The following is a 21,404-nucleotide window of genomic DNA, read 5'->3' as shown; positions in this document are numbered from 1 at the left end:
TGGAGATGCCGTCTCTTGGATGTCCAAGGTTCATAAGTGTATGGCTCTATCTACCACTGAGGCTGACTATGTTGCAGCCATCGAGGCCTACAAGGAGGCCATATGGTTAGGCCGTTTGGTTCATGACCTTGGGATTGATGCTGTACCTACGCTGCATTTGGATTATGTGAGTGCTATTTAGCTAGACAAGAATCCAGCCTTCCATGCGAAGGTGAAACACATTGAGGTGAGGCATCACTTCATACGTGGGGTCATGGAGGATAGGTCTGTTGACCTTGTCAAGATCTCCATTGACAAAAATCTTGTAGATTTGCTCACAAAAAGCCTTAGTTCTTAGCACTTTGCCTTCCTTAGGAGATTGATGGGCATTGGATGAGATGACGTTTTTCCTCATCCTGTTGTACATATGTACATTGTACTGTCTTTTATTTTTTATTTTCACTCCTCACTAGGGTAGATTCGCCTTTAAGTGGGAGGTTGTTGGGGATAAAGGTGCTTGTGCCTAGCCATCCGTGTATTACCGAGGGCTTGCCCAAGGTTAGACCCATCTCCTAGTTCCACAAGCACGAGCACCATGCACTACACGATAAGGTAGACACACCCGTTAGGAAGTGCACAACTTTGTCTTGCAGGTTAAGATCGTGTTGCATAAAGGAGAGGATACAATGAGGAAAACCTATCCAATAGCATCTTCAACCTCGAGGATAGATCCACCATCTTTGGCTTCTCCAAGGTGGATACATCCAACTCCATTTTTAATCAAGGGTAAATCCACCCATGGCCCAATAACCTTAAGAAGGAGGTTTGCCTTAACACCATTGTCAATTTCAAAGGCAGACCTCCACCACAATTAAGTCCTTGGAGGGACTCACTCCAACACCATCTTTAATTCCAAGCATAAATCCAACACATCCTCAACAAAGCTTGTATAAAAACTCAAAAAGCCACATGGCTACCCCATCACCACTGTCCAACTCACCACCCAACAGTGCCATGGGACTAGCACTTGTTTAGGAGGGGGGTAATGTTGAACAAGGTGGAAAATCCAAAAAATCTAAAGTAGAAGACAAGGCCAAGGAAAAAGTGAAATGGAAGATGAAGGTGCGCTAAGAAAAATATGGAAACACAAGAAGTGCCAAAAAGTCCTAAATCAAGGAGAAAGGCACACAAGAAAAAGTGCAAGTCTATACTTTTGTAAAAGAGCACAAGGTGCATCATGAATTATTTTAAGTGCATTGGGCTCTCACCCATGCAAATTGTAAAGGTAGATGGGCCATAGGAAGGAAGCTAGGAAGATAGGAGGACAATGGAAAAAAGGGCCTAAGCCACAACCGCCCATGTAAAAATGGGATAAGGAGATGACCGCTCAAAAGGGATTTATGATTTTGTATATAAAGTTGAAAAGTGAATGAGAAGCTTATTCTTGGTGTGTGGCAAAAAGCTTCTTCTTATTCTTCTCTTCTTCTTGCCTTCTTGTGTGTGCTTGAGTGAGGGAGTGTGAGAGAGGGAGGGAATGAGGGAGTGAGGGAGTGTGAGAGAGGGAGGGAGTGAGTGTGTGAGAGTGAGGGATTGAGGAAAAGAAGCTCCCCATCTCCTCTCTTCATCTTCTTCTATTATCTTCTCTTGTCTTGTCTTGCACGACTATGGAGAATGGAGCTTGACGCAAAGGGATTGAGGCTGCTCGAGCTCCCATCGAGGATCGTGGAGCTACCGGTGTGCATGGGAGAGGAGGGTAATCCATCACACATCAAGTTAAACTTACTACACCCTATAGGTAGGGAGAATGCATCGGTTATATGAGAGGCAACCATGGCCACTTGACTTGAAATGCTTGACCAATAAGCGGTCCGTAGGTCTTGAGGGTTGAGCGAGAGAGCTCCCTTCACATGTTCTTTCTTTTAGCCGCACCATTCTGCTGAGGAGTATAGCTACAATTCAACTACCTCATGATCCCATGCTTTGCTAAGTATTTTACAAACTCTTTTGACACGTACTCTCCACCACCATCAAACCATGAGCATCAGACATAATAGTTAAGCTCTTTTTTTGCATGAGCTTTAAAATCCATAAAGTTGTCCAAAACCTCATCCTTATGCTTTAGGATGTATATCCATGTGTACCTACTATAGTCATCCACAAAAGTCACATAGTATCTAGACCCACCAAGGGATACATTATGAGCAGGTCCCCATACATTAGAGTGCACAAGCTATAAAGCCATACTGCTATTCTGTGTATTCTTGTGACAAATGGAAAGTTGAATTGTTTCCCAAATTGACATGCTAAGCATACATGTCCTAAACTAGTATACTTAAACCTTGGTAGCCTTGTAACAAGCTCCTTATGCTAAATTTTTTTTGGGAGATTTATATGTCTAATCCATTGATATAGATAAAACAAATAAAAATAAAATAAACAAAAATAAGACATACCAAAAAATTTGTATTCATACTCATAACATTTTACATGGGATCCATTACAACTAGGGTTTTACAAAATCTCTTTCGAAGCTACATTCCGTATATGTTTAAGTAGTACACCCCTATCTTTGTTGATCTCCGCGATGACTATCATTCCATTGCCGAAAAAGAACCTCACTATTCATCGCAGATCCCTTCGGTGATGGTGAGTATCCTTACATGCACCGCTACATGGATTGACTCTTCGAACAAGTTGATGATGTAAGCTTTGGCAACTTTTTGTCCAACAATCAGGTGCCTCTTGCTATTCTTAATCAATATGCCATCCATAATCTCCCACACCACTTTTTGGAATGGAGCCTTTGGTATCAGGAGGTGTGTGGTCTTTTGGTAATTGTGAATCTTGCGAAGAGTGGATGTGCCTGGCCTCCATCGACACTTGCGATGCTAGTGTGGTGGTGGTGGTGGTGGTGGTGGAGTTGGGGGAGGTGGCCTATGCATGGGATTTCTAGAAGGGTGTCTCTGAGCCACTTGCTTGCTGTATGCCATGTCTTCTCGGTGAGAGAAACTTAAAACTCAAAAGTGAAATGTGTAAAATGAGGTAAAACTTTAAACTTATAGCCAAACTTTTTAAAAACCCTTAAACTTGAATTAATGTATCCAAGCTTTGGAAAAATATGACTAGTGATCCAATTAACGTGAAATTTTACCTATGGACTCCTCTAGGAGGACACATCAACCACCCAAATCAAAAAGGCCCCATCAAAAACCTCTAGGACACCTGTTCAAAGGCTCGCGTTTGGGGCCCTTAATCCCCAAATTCAGGGCCCTTGACACAAGCCTGTGGATAGGTGTCCTAAAGGCTTTTGATGGGGCCAAATTTTTAATATCCATGTTTTTTTATGATGCTCCACATGTGGGTGAAGTTTCACCAGATTCTGATTTATAAAATTGACGGTTCAATCATTTTTTGAAAATACATTATGGATTATACTTCATTGATAATAATAGAAAAACTCACCCACGGAGTGTGTGACTTTGCATATTAAATGTGTTGTCAACCAAGCTACGTGAAACATTGGAAACTTAAAAATTCATAAAAAATAAGTCATGGGTAAAATGGAATATCGCATATTGGATATAGTGTTGCCAAATTGCTAAATACAGTAAAGATATAGTGCATTGGTCTATGTACAACTGATCACTAGCGTGTGCATGATTGCCTATTGAATTTATCCTCAACAAAACTACTTACAAAATTGGAAGCTTGAAAATATGCACAATGCAAATCATGATCAAAATAGAATATCACATATCGGATTTGGCATTATGAAACCATGAAATACACGGTAGATAGTGCATCGCAACAAGTACAACTAAAGCTAGGCAAAATTTAGCTCCATTTTGCAGGCCATTGCTATCAAATACTTAAAGGTCTACTGCAAAGATAACCCAAAACTAAGCTCCTTACAATCTACAATCAAACTTGAGCTAAGACAATAGATCCAATTACAAGGTAGCTTCTCAAAGAATATTGTTGACATTAAGATTAAATGTATCCTTGTTGTTGTGGATCCTATGCACAAGAACCATATCTATGGGCTTAATAGTGGAATGCTAGTTCCAGTGGATCCAAACTGGCACCCTATTTTGGAAATACCACTAACAAGGGTTCACTTTTGCACATTGCATTGTTTGGTTAGAATAATTGAGAAGCTAGTATATGAATATAAATGCTTTGTATACAAGATGCATCCCGTGTTAGAAGCTGATGCTACATGCAAGAAGATAGAACAAGTCCTCTCTGAAGTTGGATTGCACAGGGGCCAAGTAAAAATATAGAAGAATGAGAAAAAATCAAGTAAGTGGAAATATCCCTTGTAAACCATGCTTTGGTAGACCCAAGACTAGGAAGTTTGTATCTCCACCTCAAGATGAGGAAGGCAATATACTTGTAAAACAACCAGAGAAGTATGAAGCATGGAAAAAGTTGCACCTTGTTGTTCTGGATTGGAGCAATGTGCCTATTACATAATTGTTGTAATGTATCTATTTGTACCTATTACAAAGTACAATAATATGACTTGACGTGACTTGTTGAACCATTACATAAATCTTGTTATACATAGATTTTGGGATTCCATGTGGCTTTGCAAGACAGATACATTTCTCTTTGGGTAGCTTTGGAACTTGCTAGAAGGGCACTTGTGCATAAAACATCTCCTTGTCAAAAAGATGGGAAGGTCTTACCAATTGGCATTCACACTTAATGGCAGTGTCTAATCCCTTTACAAATAATGAGACTTTTAATACATGGCTTTTAATTTCAGATCTTGATCTAGGTCAGTAGACAAATGACTAAAAGTTTATGCTTAGTTCTTACAAGCACTAGTTTTATCGCTTATGCCTCTTGTTTGAGGATTTCTCACAAACTTTATGGATGACTTTTGAACTCCCTTAGGCACTTCTAGATCTACAGTGAACTTTAGAGAGTGTAGCTCAGTGATTAAAATCACTATTGATAGCTTCAGTGAGAAGAAACAATGAAAATGTTAAGCCTTGAAGCTTTGGCTATGGCTGCTCACAAAGATGATAGTTAGGGTTTCACAAATTGTGACAGATAGAGAGAGAATTTTGGGGAGTCCTTTTAGCTTGAGATTTCCCACTTGGGGTCTTAAAATTCCCACAAAGATCTAGAGAATTTCTCATTGTACTAGATGCTAGATTAGGTCGAATCCTTGCTTGTAAAATTTGCACGCTAGATTCACATATTTCTGCAATGTTGCATCCTAGAGGGAACAATGTTGATGTCCGATGTAACAAGAAGGAGTGCCTCAAGCTAGGAAACAACTCTCTTGAAGAGAGAAAGAGCTAAGATGCCTTATTTTTCTCACACTACCTCCTCTAATGTCAGTAGGTATGAGAGTCTCCAGGCGTAGTCAGGACATCGAGTGATAATTTTCACAATGTCGAGGCCGAGAGAGGCCAATGTCAAGCTTTGATGTGACACAAAGTTACCAGGGAGTCAAGAGAGAGATCTCTAGAAGAGAGCTTGAAGAGATATGCTCTGGTTTGAAAGATCTAAGTGCTCAAATAGAGGTGGGTGCAGGCTAGCTATGACAAGCACAAGGTCAAGATGAAGGTGAAGTTGAAATAGGTGTCATGAGCTAGATGTGATTTGGACAGAGATGACTAGAGGTGAAGAGAGACTAGAGAAGTAGTGTATGGAGCTCTACCATGTTGAGATGACAAGCTCAACACATGCGGACATTGATGATGGACCACCTAGATGGGTCCACACGTCTACACTTAGCACGTCGATGGTCATTATGACTCTCACATGGCCATTGACTCATTACTTATTATATTCAGGTTGTTACACCTATTTACAGCTGGCATAGTTATAGCGCCAGTCGACTAGTATAGTCGGTTATGCATTGTCTGACTTAGTAGGTCACTTTCCTTTATGTTGTATCTTATCTATACTTTGTGTACATTGTAAAGAGTGTGGAAGAAGAAGAAGAAACTAGCAAGAAAACGTTTTGGCCTCTATCTCTCTTCTTGTCTCTTGAGTGAGCTTCTCCTTGTGCATTGTGTGTGTGTTCGGTGCAGCATTTTGAGCAACTCCCCCCCACCATGTGATTCTTGACATGGTATCAGAGCCGCAGCACTGAGAGAGACTGATTTCGAAGGTTGAAGTGAAGGAGAAGAAGCAAGGTTTGAGTAAGCAAGCCATGGGTAAGAAGCTCTTCCATCCTTCCACTCTTTCTCTTGGGTAGTGCTTGTGGAGGCATCGGAAGCAGGGCAGAGCAAAAATCTCAGATTAGAGTGAGATTTGGTGTGCCCAAAGAGCGCTGTGTATTTTGCAGCCCGCAGTTATTTTGGGCATCTGAGGCCGTTTCAGGCCTCGTTTTAGAGCCACAAAGTTGCGGACAACAGTTGCAGGGTACACAGTGATTTCAGCTATTTTGACCAAAAGTGAATGCGCAGGTTACAGATTGCAAATCTGTAATTCTTGAGGTGTTTGCAGGAAGCAAACACAAGGTTTATCTGCAAACAGGTTGAAGATTGCAGGTATTGTTGAGTAGATAGTGAAAAAGGCTGTCTGGTGTATTGTTGTGCACTACACGTCGAGGGTTGCAGAAGATTTGCTTGCTGTTTGGTATTAGTTTTGTGATAATGGCAGAGAACAGTGGAAGCCCCATCATTGAGAAGCTCGACAAGAACAACTACCCTTCATGGAAGTTCCGTGTTACGAACTTCCTTATTGGAAAAGGCCTCTACGAGTTTGTTTTAGGTGAAGAAAATGAGCCAGATGTGAGTGATCCTCCAACTGCAGAAGAGACAAAAGGCACGGAAGGAATGGAATGCAAAAGACAAGAAGGTCATGTATTGGCTGTCTGTAGTAATTGACAATAATATGCTGGGACATATTAGAAATGCAGAGAATTCATATGCAGCTTGGACCATATTTGAAAGTATGTTTTCCGTAAATACAAAGGCACGAAAGATTCAACTCAAGCAAGAGTTGAATACATTGAAGAAAGGAAAGATGTCTATCAATGAGTATTTACTGAAGGTAAGGAGCATTGCAGATGCATTGGTAGCGATTGATGCAATGCCCGATGATGATGATTTGGTGTTGTCTACCTTGGGTGGACTTAACAGTGAAAAGGCTTGGAAGTCTTTTGTAACTTCCGTATATGTTAGAAAGCCATTTCCAGATTTCGATGAGTTGGTCTCCCTTATGATCAATGAAGAGATCAATATGTAGAGTGAGATATCTGAAAGAAGTGGTGAATAGGTCCAAGCTTTCTACTCCAGTTCAGGAAGGGGACATGGCAGGTTCTCTTCAAGAGGCCGTGGTACAAGACGTGGTAGTGACAACAAGCAAAATAGATTGAACCAGTAATTTGGCGATATGCAGGTTTCAGGAGGTCGTGGTAACTTTACAGGCAAGGGGAGCTTTAGAGGAAGAGGTGGATGGTAGAATAGAGGTTCTAACAACTCTTGTATTGTGTGTCACTATTGTGGCAAAACATGTCATATTGCAGCCCAATGTTATGCTAAGAAAGATGATATTCGCAGTGGTAAGTTGTAGCAAGGAAACTATGCATCGTCTTCACGACAAAATGAAGACAAAAATGAATGTTTGTTTGTTATGCAACATATATTGAATGCTGTTACACGAAAGGGAACACATGATGATGTTTGGTATGTTGATTGAGGTGCATCCAATCATACGACTAGCCATGCAGAATGGTTTGGAGAGATGCAGGATTTGCAAAATGCAAGTTATGTGCAGATGGATGATGATTCATGCCACCCAATTTCACACATTGGAAAAGTTTCCTTGTCCTTGCATGATGGTAAGACAAAGAGTCTTTCAGATGTATTACATGTGCCATCTACTACAAAGAACTTGGTGTAAGTCGGTCAAATGGTAGAGCAAGGGCTGCAAGTCAGATTTAATGCAAAGGGCTGCTTTGTAGAAGACTTCAATGACAAGTGCAGGTTGGTAGCAAAGGGAAGTAGAGTTGGACATATGTTTACTTTGGATGTTGGAATGTGGCCTTCTCCTTTACATCGACTGCATAAGGGCTTGTAATCCACTGACCTTCTAGGATTTGGACAATTTGGTGAAATGTGTCCCTTTTCTCCGCATCTGTAACACTCCACTTCTGATCTTTGACCACCGCCAGACTGTCTTCCTTTGTAACTTTGGGATGGAAATCTTTTGGGTCCAAAATTAGGACCAAACTCCCTAGGCTTGGGTCCAATATCCTGTGTTGTCATTTTGGATTCCAGCAAGTTGAATCTTGCGTCCTCTTCCTTCCTTCTCCTATCATGCATCTCCTTAAGAGAGCAAATGTCCTCTGTATGGTTCTTCCGTAAACAGTAGGAACAAAAAGCTCCAGGGATGGTTGGTTTTCGTGTACATTCAGTGGCTAAATGGCCTGCTTGATGACACTTACCACACCAAGTATTTGATTGCATCACATCTCTTCCTGCTCCTGCCACATTGGATATGCTAGCAGTATTCACTTTTAGCGTCTGCAGCTGCTCCGTAATCACATCCATCAACTCCTTTTTGATATTTGCAACTGAGTTGGATAAATAATCCTTCAAGCTTTCTCCTCCTGAGGTACTAGCAGTAGGGTTTTGAGGAGTCTCTGTAATCACTGCATAAACAGGTTGGGCTGGTGCAGAGGGATCTCTGTTCTGATTCTGATTCAGAGCTCTTGTTTGAACTGTTGGTGGCTGTTGGCTCCAGTTGGTAGGGTTCCGCTGTTGCTGCTGATTTGACATTGGGGAAATTGGTTGGGACCATTGTTGTTGTGGTTGAACCATCATTTGAGACATTGATTGTGGCCACTGTGGATTTGGTGCACTGTACTGTGATACCGGGGGCATCTGTTGGGTAGGGGTAGGGAACTGTCCCTGGGACTATATTTGGTGGGTGCATCATTCCTGGCATCAGAGGAGATAGGACTCCTCTTCTTGGATTCATCGCCAATCTAGCTTCCACTTCATCGTACAGTCTTGCACCTTCTGTGCAGCTTACAGTGTGGCTGGTCTTTGCAGCTCCACAAACTTACGGACTTCTGGTTGTAATCCTCTGAGAAACACCCCCTTCTAAATGCCATAATCTAAATTATGGTAAGTCCATCTCTTCAGGATGGATTCCATTCGTGAGACATAAGCTTCTACTCTTTCTCCATAGGACTGACTTAAATTTATAAATTCCTCTCGCATCCGCTCTTCAAAACCTTCACGCCTGAATTTAGTGAGGAAGGCCAACTTTAGGTCATCCCATGTGCCAAAAGTTCCTGCTGCTTGTCTCTCATACCATTGAAATGCCGCGCCCTTGAAAGTGGCAGGGAATATTGCTAACCAATGCTCAGGGGTTCTGGCATTGTTAGCCACACATGCTACCATAAACTCTGCTACATGAAGATCAGGGTCTTCATTGTACTCTCCCTTAAAAACTGGCAATGGAACTACATTCACTGGCCTGTCATCAATATTTCCAGGACGGATCTGGCTTGGAAGTGGACCTCCAGCAGGAGGAGGAAGGGCTTGATGTGCCATTGGGACTTTTGTAAAGAGTTCCGCAAGGGCGTCAAAGGCGGCTTCTGCTATGAGCGCATTCTCTGCTTTGATTTTTGCTTTCTCTCTTCTCACGTACCTCTAGACTCGTTCTAACACTTGCCTCTTTATTGTGTCATTCATCAGGGGGTTGGCTCCACTATGTTGTTAGTGCTCCACAGAAGGTTAACAGAAGGCTTCAGTCTTTGGAGGACGGTCTTGCCAACATTTCTTCTACTTCTTCCTTTTCAACGTCTCTGAATTCTGCTTTCATGCCACTACACAGAGGAAGGTATTCGGTTCTGAAGGTGTCAAAATGCATATGTCTAAGCATTGTGGTGGTGCCATCATCATAGTAATGCCAGCTTCTGATGGTTTCAATAGTGTATATTGTGAAAAACACTCTGTCTACCAACTTCCAGTGGGTTGCTAATTGAACAAACAGAAGATTATCAGTACACCAAGCATCCCATGTATCTTGCTGTTGAGCATCCACGAGCAAATTCCAACTCTTTTCCTTCTTGTCTCTGTGAACCTCCACAGACCAAGACTCCTGAAGCTTCTTCACAATCTCCCACTTGATGATGTCTGGAAACTTCTCAATGAATGCCAAATCTTCTATGGATGGTCATTCTCTCAATTTGTTCCCAAATAGTTTGCCACCAAGATGCAAGTTTCTACTGCTTCAACAGGAAGAGGAAACTGTCCATCCCATAGAGCATGCATCATGATGGTGATGTGTTTCCGCCATTGTGGGATGAACTTCTTGTGAAAAGTGGCTTTGATTATGTGAAATTCCAACTCTTCAGTGGAAGAATGAACTTTACAAACATCCATTGAATTCTTCTCTTCTTGGCAATGCCATTTCCTTCATTTTCAGCCTCTTTTGGTGCTTGTTGATGGCAAGGTTCCCCGGTTGCACACCAAAAACATGGACCCCCAAGAGGAACACCAAGGAAAAGGGAATTCTCTTGCAAGAAAATCTATCTTGTAACATCAACAAGCTTGTTTATTAGGTTTTATATTATCACAATGAAGAAAAGAACACCAGGCACAACAAATCTTCATGCAACATCATGTAGATCTCCCACGGATTTGATAGAATCAACCATATTCTTCAATATCTTCACAAAATCCATCAATATAACAAAGGAAGCAAAGGAATACACCATCTTTGAATGGAAATACATCACATAGTATTCATCTTCAATATCTTCATAGTCTTCTCTCTCAATCTCTCATATACAATCACTCTGTTTTAGTAGATTTGGCTATCTCTGACTCTCTCTCTCTCTCTCTCCATTAATAATACATCATATCCTCACTACAATATCTCAAAATCACTCTCAATAATCCTTCTTAGGTCGTGGATACCCCTCCCAAGAGGTATGTCTGATATAAAGAGTCACTAGAGTTACTACAGTGTCCTTTCATAGCTCACTACTATCACTTCACTCCAGTCTTCACTTGAGTCTTCAGTAGCTACTTCTTTCAGCTCTTTTGTACTTGTATTCACCTCTTTCTAAGGCTAGAAAACTTTCCCAAGCTACACATACATTCTACAGAACACATACAGAAGCATACATAACAGTCTACAGAACAGTACCAGAACAGCTACAGTACATAGATAGTACAGAGACAGAAGCTCTACAGAAGACCTACAAAAGGTTACAGAAGGTCATCAAAACCTCATAACTCATACTCAAACCATTCCAAACTCTCAAAAAATATCCAATAAGCTTTCACAAGATCTCAATCCCTATCAATCAATACTCCATCCCTCCTTACAGAAGACAATCAGAACAAAACAGAACAAAACAGAAGCTATACAGAACCAATCAGAACCAATTAGAACATCACAGAACCTCATATCTCTACTAATAAACATTATGAACTTCCAAAACACAATCAATATCATCCAAAACACTCTTAAACCACTTTCAAACCAATCAATCATCTCATAAAATCAACCATTCAGCTCTCAAAAACAACAAAAATCAGCCAAAAAATAGGTCATTTCAACACTCAACAGTATGTAAACCACTTTTAGTCCCATTGGAGCAGAATGTAAAGTTGAGTGCTGATGTTGGGGATGAAATAGAAGACCCTACTATGTTCAGGAGGATAGTGGGGAGTTTGATCTACATGACTATTACAAGGCCAGACTTGAGCTACGCTATTGGTCTTGTGAGTCAGTTTATGCAAGTACCTAGAAAGCCACATTTGGATGCAGTTAGATGCATATTGAGATATGTGAAGTCCACATTACATTATGGACTTTTCTATGAGGTAGGTACAGATGTAGAGATGCTTGGATACATAGATGTAGATTGGGTTGGTAGTATGTCTGATAGGAGATCTACTAGTGGATACATATTCTCTCTTGGTAGTGCAGCAGTTGCTTGGAGCAGCAAAAAGCAATCTACAGTTGCTTTGTCGAGTACAAAGGCTGAGTATAGAGGTGCTGCTGTTGCAGCATGTGAGGTAGTATGGATACAAAAGTTAATGGCTGATTTGGATGTGCAGGTGGAAGGTCCAGTTGTCATTTATTGTGACAACATGAGTAGTATACAGTTGGATAGGAACCCTGTGTTCCATGCCAGGACAAAACATATTGAGGTACACTATCACTTTGTGAGAGAGAAGGTACTAACACGTGAGATTGACTTGGTGTATGTTAGCACACATGATCAAATAGCTGACATCTTCACGAAGGCATTGGGTACAGAGAAGCTTCAAAAGTTTCGAAGCTTACTTGGAGTTGCAGAGATGCAATTGAGCTTGAGGGTGAGTGTTGAGATGACAAGCTCAACACATGTGGACATTGATGATGGACCGCCTAGTTAGATGCGTCCACACGTCTACACTTAGCACGTCGGTGGTCATTATGACTCTCTAATGGTCACTGATTCATTACTTATTATATTCAGGTTGTTACACCTATTTATAGCTAGCATAGTTATAGCGCCAGTCGACTAGTGTAGTCGGTTATGCATTGTTTGACTTAGTAAGCCACTTTCCTTTATGTTGCATCTTATCTATACTTTGTGTACATTGTAAAGAGTGTGGAAGAAGAAGAAGAAACTAGCAAGAAAACGTTTTGGCCTCCATCTCTCTTCTTGTCTCTTGAGTGAGCTTCTCCTTGTGCATTCTGTGTGTGTTCAGCGTAGCATCTTGACATAGTCCCCCTACCACGCGATTCTTGACATGCCATGCTCAGCGGAGCTCTAATACCATGTGAAAAACATGGATCTAGAGCATGGCAGGAGCTATGGAGGATGGAAGATGAATACACAACTCATGATGACATAGACTTAGATAGACGAACTGTTACACAAGTGAATTAGGTTCCAAGATGGAAGCTTGGACTCATAAACACATTCTTGTGTAAGATGGACAATGATACTGACAATGATTCAAACTGATAGTTCCATTACTATGAAATGAGTGTCAAGTACATGCCCTTGTAGCTTGTGGATAGTACCACTCTCTCTCACTGTGCTTATGGGATTTTGAGCATCTCTTCCTAGAGCATACATTATTTGTCTATCTTCTAGCCTCTTCAAGGCATACATCCAGTCTCTATGGGCATACATATCAAGCATCATTTGCTATTCTCAACATTTTAAAGGTTTGTCACTATGTTTTTCAAAGTTGATTTCAAACTATGTTTTTAAATTATGAAAAGTGGATTTTGAAATCCTAAGACAAAGATAATAAAATTCGAGACCTTGGAACATTCACTGGCCTAGAGAGAGAGGGGCATGAGGGGGGTGGTAGGAGATAGAGAGAGGCAAGGATGGGGTGGAGAAATGAAATAAAATGATAAATTTAAAGTTTATTTACACCACAGTAAGTTTAAAAGTTTCGTATTTAAGTCAAGTCTCTCCTTTCATTTTTTCCCATTACTCTTCACTCTATCCTCCACCTTTCTATCCTTCATCATCACAACCATTGCACGTTCCAAGCTTCCTATCAAGAAGATGCTTGTAAGAGCAAGAGCTCAACACTCTTTTGAATCTAGTCACGTGTTGGAGCACTTTGTTGTCCTACCTTGGCAAGCCATTCTTTCTTTCCATCTTTTCTTTCTTCCTAGTTTGCATGCAGTATATGCACATAAATTTTGCATTCGATACATTTGATAAACCAAACATAGGCTTCAATGTTTTTAAATCACCTGCAAGGTGCTATTCAACTTCATAGTCCCCAAACCCCTTGATGTGTAAAATTGCTCCATTATTTTGTTGTTGAATAACATTGTGTATATTAGTGAGGTTAAAAAAACTTTAAGTACTTCATGGTTCTCCTTTGGTACTTCAAATGTTGCAAGCCACAATATTTCATTCTCTGATTGCACACTGAAGTATAAAGGATGGTTTTCATTGATATTGGGATCCAATGCTCGATTAATAAGTGTTATACTCACATGTTCAAGTTTTTGCCCCTTAATAATCTCACTCTCATCAAGTTTGAGGACATGTAGAGGCAAACTTAAACTTGCCTCTACATTCTTCCACAAACATATTGTAGAACTTGACAATAGCAATCTAAACCTTACATATATCAATACTTCTGTTGGGGGTAAAGGCGCCTCCGACGTGCTGCCCCGTGTATTACTACACTGACAGTACCCGCCACTGCACACTGCAGGTGGCGGGCGCCCGTCACGTCACTTTATTCTTTATTCTTTTAGTGACAGTTTGAATAAAGGAAGGCCCGGTCACACATTGTGACCGTTGGAGTTCCCATTTCTTGTCTCTCTCTTTCTTGCTCTTGCTCTCCCGCCATAGCTCGCGTGCAAGCTTCGATCCTTCTCACCTTTCAATTGGTATCAGAGCTTGGCATTCTCTTGCTCGAGCTTGACTCGGTGCTTCCCGACCTTCGCATCGACTCGCTTCACACACTGGGTCTCCATCCCGACAGCCATAGCCGACCTCTCGAGCTCCCGACTCTCCCCGGCTTCCCGAGCTCCATCCCGGCCATCTTGAGCTTCATCAGGGCCTTGCCCTTGAGGTATTGCTTCAGCATTTGCAGGCATTTGAGTGTATTCTCAGTTTGAAACAGGGCAGGAACAAAGGGCAGCCACTCTTCTTGAGCTCCATAGCTCATATCTTCCCTCCCCTTTGCATTGGGCCTTCATGGCTTGGTATGTGCCTACCTTGGGCCATCATTGAGCCCCCCCACACTCAACATTCAGCCACGTGATTGGCAGCAGTACTCCAGGCCTCAACATGCTAAATATGGCACCCATTTTTAGACTTTGACCTCCACGTTTTACAGCTGAATGCTTTGTTGCTCATGGAGCACTCATCATTGGCCTATTTGGAGGGCATTTGAGCCATTTTTGGATGTCATTTTGATGCTTTGGCTTGACATTGAGGTTGGGAGCTGATCATTCTCAGTTTTGAAACTGTCATTCACTGCATAATAATGCTGGAAACAGGGCAGCACCCCTGACATTGACATTTGTTGCTTATGCCTCATTCCATTGGAGCTATTTGATGCCCGTATGCGGTCTACTTCCTACCCCGATGTATTGGGGATGTATGCATTTGGTTTGACCATGATTTTGGCTTGAATTCGGGGCTGAAATCTACTATTTAGAATAGTAAATACATGCTGGAATAACAGTGGGCTGAAGGTACTTTACATGCTTTGGCACTTACCTACCGATACCGGATGTATGCTTTGAGCTTTGGCATGATGTCTCTGACATTTGGGGATGACTTGGAGCATATGTATGAGATTATGGGATGCTTTTGAGCTTTGCATTAGCTCCATCTTCACTAGCATTTGGACCGACTTGGCATGCTCGTGGACCGCCTATGCCTCATGTCTCTGCTTGACAGTTAGGCTTTTGCATTACATGCTTTGGTTCATGACATATGCTATTTGGTTCGTGTATGCCATACCGACATTTGGAGCTTGGATTTGGATGTATTTGAGCATTCCCGGCTTACTTGATCACTGATCTTGGTTGCTATTTGGATGTCATTGAGTTGACCGAGAGCTTATTTGGGCTTATGTATTGCTTCATGGTTAATACGACCGGTGCTTCATGTATGTCATGCTCTCTTGGATGCGCTTGATGCATTGACAGGGTCACTTATCACTGGTGCTTTCTCTTGGGTTGTTTGAGCTTCTGAGCTCGCTTTGTACTCCTTTTGTGCCAGTGGGAGCATTTTACATGCTTGCTTGACCTTTGACAGTTGTATGCTATTGGAGCACTTACATGTATTTGGAGCAGTTTATGTCTTGAGCAGCTACATATGCATTGAGACTTTGGGATCATACTCCGATATTTATGGATATACATTGATGTACTCTTGGTTCACAGGATGCTTATGAGCTGAGTCTCATGTTTGGATCTTTCTCTTTGAGCTGACACCTATTTGTGTCAAGTTTTGGCAGTTACAGGAACACTTTGCCTAGAGTATCTGGGGGTATGCCTTTCACTGGCAGATGTTATTTTGACATTCTTCGGTGTTGAGCTCATGTTCTTTTCACTGTCATTGGCCTTGCTTATGTCCATTTCATGCCGGCTTTGGACCTAGCATTGTTTGCTTGACATTGGATCCTATTTTGGGACAATTTGCTCTCTAGACTGCATACCTGCAATTTATTACAGCAAGCAGTTATTGGTGGACTGAGCAGTATTTTTTATGCTGAAATATCCTGATTTGGTGTACCACACCTAGTACTAAGTGGACAGTATCTTTTGGCACGCTTTTCTCGCCATTTGGAGCTCATTTCAGTGGATTTTGGGCATTTTATGGCGAGTCAGATGTACTGGTTGAAGCAGCTTATGGATCTGCGCATGAAGGATAATGCGACTATGTCTGCTCACTTGAGCCAGTTCCATGCTATACTGAAGAACCTGACTTCGCAGGATATCACCTTTGGAGAGGAAGTAACTCCTCTTTTCTTGCTTGGGACTCTGAATGAGTCATGGGATGTATTCCGCACTGCTCTTTGTGCCTCTAGTGCTACTCTAAAATTGGCAGATGTTGAGAGTGCTCTTCTTCAGGAAGAGGTGAATCGCAAAAACTTGGATGCCTCTCGTGGTAGTCATGCTTTGACAGTTAGAGGCAGGAATGACAGGTATGACCATGGTAATGGCCGAGGCCGTGACTCGCAGAAGGGTCGATCTAAATCTCGTGGCAAGTCGCGTAGTAAGTCGCATGGGCGCAATGCAAATGTCACTTGTCATCATTGTGGGAAAAAGGGCCATATTAGACCACAGTGTCATGAGTTGCGCAATGAGAAGCGCAAGGATAAGGGGAAAGATAAAGTGCAAGAGAAGTCCTCTGATCGCAGCATAGTACCTGCGAAGTCCAACGTCAAGATTGAGGAAATTAATGTCACGCAGACTGAGGAGTCCGATGGTGGTGATGAGTTTATACTTGCAGCTAGTTCTTCTGATGCTTCACACTTGACTGAGACATCTAGTATGTATGCACAGTGCTGGTTATTAGATTCAGGAGCATCCTTCCATGTGACGCCTTACCGTGAGTGGTTCCACTCTTACCGCACTATATCTGGTTCAGTTAGACTTGGAGACGACAGGTCTCTTGACATTGTGGGCATGGGTGATATTCAGTTGCAGTTTTCCACTGGCATTTCATTTTTGCTTAGGGATGTACGTCATGTACCTGCGCTTATGCGCAGTCTTATGTCTGCAGGACAGTTGGATGATGCAGGGTTTCATGTCTGTTTTGGGGATTCTGCCTGGAAGATTACAAAAGGCAGACTTGTGCTTGCTAGAGGCGCCAAGGCTGGCAGCCTCTATCCTCTTGTTGTATCTGGGTCCTCAGTTGACCATGTTTTGGCAGTGGGTTCTATCCCACATGTATCACTTTGGCATGCTCGTTTAGGGCACGTGTCTTTGAAGGGAATGAAAATGTTATCTGGTTTGCAGTATCTTTCGCCTTTGGATTATGCATGTTTTGACTCGTGTGATCATTGTCTTTATGGTAAGCAGAATAGGTCTACGCATAAGAAATCGGGTAGGCCACGCATGAATGAGCCCTTGGCATTGGTGCATTCTGATGTTTGTGGGCCTATTCCTTGCATGTCTATGGGTGGTGCGAAGTACTTCGTTACCTTCATTGATGATTTTTCTAGGAAAGTGTGGGCCTATCCCATAAAGCAGAAGTCCGATGTCTTGGCAGTTTTTCAGAGATGGCTTGCTCTTGTTGAGAACCAGACTGGGTATAGGCTGAAATGCCTTAGGACAGATAATGGGGGAGAATATGTCTTGCATGCTTTTGAGCAGTTTTGTGATGACAGGGGTATTAAGCGTTAGTTGACCGTCCCTTACACCCCACCTCAGAATGGTTTGGCTGAGCGCATGAACAGGACTATTCAGGAGCGTGTGCGCTCTATGCTTAGCCATGCAGGCCTACCCCAGAGTTTTTGGGCTGAGGCAGTTAGTATGGCAGTGCATGTCATAAACCGATCGCCTTCCAGTGGATTGGATTTCCAGGTTGCAGAGGAAGTTTGGGCTGGTAAGCCACCCTCTTATGCGCATCTCCGTGTCTTTGGATGTGAGGCATTCTGCCATGTGCCCAAGGACAAGAGGAGTAAATTGGATCCAAAGAGCATTAAATGCATATTCCTTGGCTATGGTGAGTCAGGAGAGATGGGCTATCGCCTATGGGATCCGCAGGCACGGAAAATAGTACACAGCCATGATGTCGTCTTCCATGAAGACAAGATTCACAGGCAACCTGAGAAGGTGGTTGAGATCCACAGAGTGATCTTTCAGGAGGAGCCTAGAGCTTCATCACAGCCAGTAGTACAGCCTACTGCAGTTCCTCCATAGGGCCAGGGTGTTGGATAGGCAGTTAGACAGGCAGCAGAGCCTGCGGTGAGACAGTTTGCTAGAGACAGACGTCCACCTGACAGATTTCAGCCCTCTATGCATTATGTTTTGGTTACAGATGCAGGAGAGCCTTTCACTTATGATGAGGCTATGCGCAGGGGTGACAGTCACTCCTGGGAGAGGGCTATGCAGTCTAAGATAGACTCCCTGCATAAGAATGAGACTTGGGATTTGGTTGCCTTGACTAAGGGCAAGAAGGCTTTGCCATGCAAGTGGGTGTACAAGCTGAAAAGTACCCTTGGACACCCCAAGCCGGCATACAAGGCTAGATTGGTAGCAAAGGGTTTTAAGGAGGAACATGGTGTGGACTTTGATGAGATCTTCTCTCCTGTGGTTAAGATGACCACCCTGCGCTTAGTCTTGGCTTTGGTTGCACAACTTGACTTAGATCTATATCAGATGGATGTCAAGACGGCTTTTCTACATGGGGACTTGCATGATGAGATCTATATGGATTAGCCTAAGGGCTTTGCAGAACCTGGCAGGGAGCACCTAGTGTGCAAGTTGAAGAAGAGCTTGTATGGCTTGAAGCAGGTACCTAGGGAATGGTATCATAAGTTTGATGCCTTTATGCAGTCACAGGGCTACAGCAGGAGTGCTATGGATCCGTGTCTTTACACGAAGAAAGCCCGTGATGGCAGTTTCCTTATCTTGGTACTCTATGTTGATGATATGCTGATAGCAGGGAAAGCTCATGATGAGCTAGATGCTCTTAAATCTCAGCTGAAGAAGAGCTTTGAGATGAAGGATTTAGGACAGGCCTCACATATACTTGGGATGCGCATTAAGCGCGATAGGCATCAGGGGCTTTTGTATCTCTCACAGTGGGAGTACGTTCATAAAGTCCTTGAGCGCTTCCGCATGCAGGACGTAAAGCCTATTGGTTGTCCATTACCTTCTTATGTGAAGGTATCACAGGCCGATTGTCCATAGACAGATGAGCAGAGGGCCGAGATGGCCAAGATCCCTTATGCTTCAGCCATGGGCAGTTTGATGTATTCCATGATAGCCACTCGTCCAGATATTGCGCATGCAGTTGGTGTTGTGGCACACTATATGGCTACACCTGGCAGCAGACATTGGGATGCCATGAAGGGTATCATGAGGTACCTGAAGGGCACAACAGATATGTGTATTTGCTATGACAGCCAGGATACAGGGGTCATGGGGTACACTGACTCCGATTATGCAGGACATGCAGATACTAGGAAGTCCACTTCTGGCTATGTATTCACCTATGCTGGAGGGGCTGTCTCTTGGATGTCCAAGGTTCAGAAGTGTACGGATTTGTCTACCACTAAGGCCGAGTATGTTGCAGCCACTAAGGCTTGCAAGGAGGCCATATGGCTAGGCCGTCTAGTTGCTGACCTTGGGATTGATGCTATACCTACACTGTATTCGGATTCTATGAGTGCCATTCAGTTGGCTAAGAATCCGGTCTTCCATGCGAAGACAAAACACATTGAGGTGAGGTATCACTTCATACGTGGTGTTGTGGAGGACAAGTCTGTTGACCTTGTCAAGATCTCCACTGACGAGATCTCCACTGACGAGAATCCTGCAGATCTGCTCACGAAAAGCCTCACTACTGAGCGCTTTGCCTTCCTCAGGAGATTGATGGGCATTGGATGAGATGTTGCCTTTCCTCATCCCTTGTACCTATGTACATTTGTACTGTCTTTTTTTTCTTTTCTCTCTCACTAGGGCAGATTCACCTTTAAGTGGGAGGTTGTTGGGGGTAAAGGCGCCTCCGCCGTGCCGCCCCGTGTATTACTACACTGATAGTACCCGCCACTACACACTGCAGGTAGCGGGCGCCCGTCACGTCACTTTATTCTTTATTCTTTTAGTGAGAGTTTGAATAAAGGAAGGCCCGGTCACACATTGTGACCGTTGGAGTTCCCATTTCTTGTCTCTCTCTTTCTTGCTCTTGCTCTCCTGCCATAGCTCGCGTGCAAGCTTCGATCCTTCTCACCTTTCAACTTCAATATGTGTGTGTGTTCTAGATATATTGGCTCACCAAATAGTTCTAAAAAATTCTCATTTAGTTGTTTTCAAGCCTTCTTCATGTGAAATGGTTTTGGCAGAGGCATTACTTGCTTAGTTTTGAAGACTTGCTTAAAACCTATATCCAATTGTTGATAGAGCATACTGTATGACTCAAAACTTATTCCCACCTTGTCACATAATCCCTGAGTATCTGTAGTAGTAAACAAGTTTCTCATATCCCTAAGATGTTCACTTGTGACACCATCTACATTGTCCCTGAATTTATACTTTTCCAATGCATTTTTGACCATATCCTTGCTTAGGACTTTGTATCATTCTCTGCATGAGGGAACATATTTATCATTGTAGTAGATTGAGCATATATCCATCTATGATATTGCCCACTTCCTTTGGTTAATTGGTGAATTGGTTTAACTAATCGGATGTGTCAACGTGCTTCTTTGGTTTTTAAAGTGGGCCTAATCTCCAAAGTTTTTGTGAGCTTCCTCTTTATGTTTCGATTCTCCTTCTCCAAGTCCATAACTTTTGTTAAAATATCAAGCTCCCACTATTCTCCTATCAGTATGTATGACCGACATTAGCTATGTCCAACTGTATCAACAAGTGCGGGACATTAAATAAGTCAGTGGTCTTAGACCCAGTGTGAATGGTCCTACGGACCTTAGTACTATTGTATACACTTATGCTATGGTAGTAGTCTAAGGAATAATAAGAAGAAATGAGAGAGAGCACTCAGCTCTGACGGTTGTCTCTTCACTCTTGTCTCTGTCTCTGAATCTCAACATGGTATTAGAGCACCCATGACTAGGCTCTGTGGAGAATAGCATTATGAAAGAAGACTTGGAGATTGAAGGAAAAAGACCTACTATGTAGAAGGACTGACTGTTATTGTTTCTGCAGAGGTATGTATTGAATGCATCTTCATTATACTTGAAGGAAAGTGTGTCAGGACCTATTTGGAGCTTTGAGGAGGGTTGGTTGAGCACCTGGAAGAAGACCTT

The sequence above is a fragment of the Lygodium microphyllum genome, chromosome 2, assembly GCF_053477565.2.
Source record: "Lygodium microphyllum isolate KBCC chromosome 2, Lygodium_microphyllum_v1.1.10, whole genome shotgun sequence".
Taxonomy (NCBI): domain Eukaryota; kingdom Viridiplantae; phylum Streptophyta; class Polypodiopsida; order Schizaeales; family Lygodiaceae; genus Lygodium; species Lygodium microphyllum.
Note: the sequence above shows the minus strand (reverse complement) of the source record.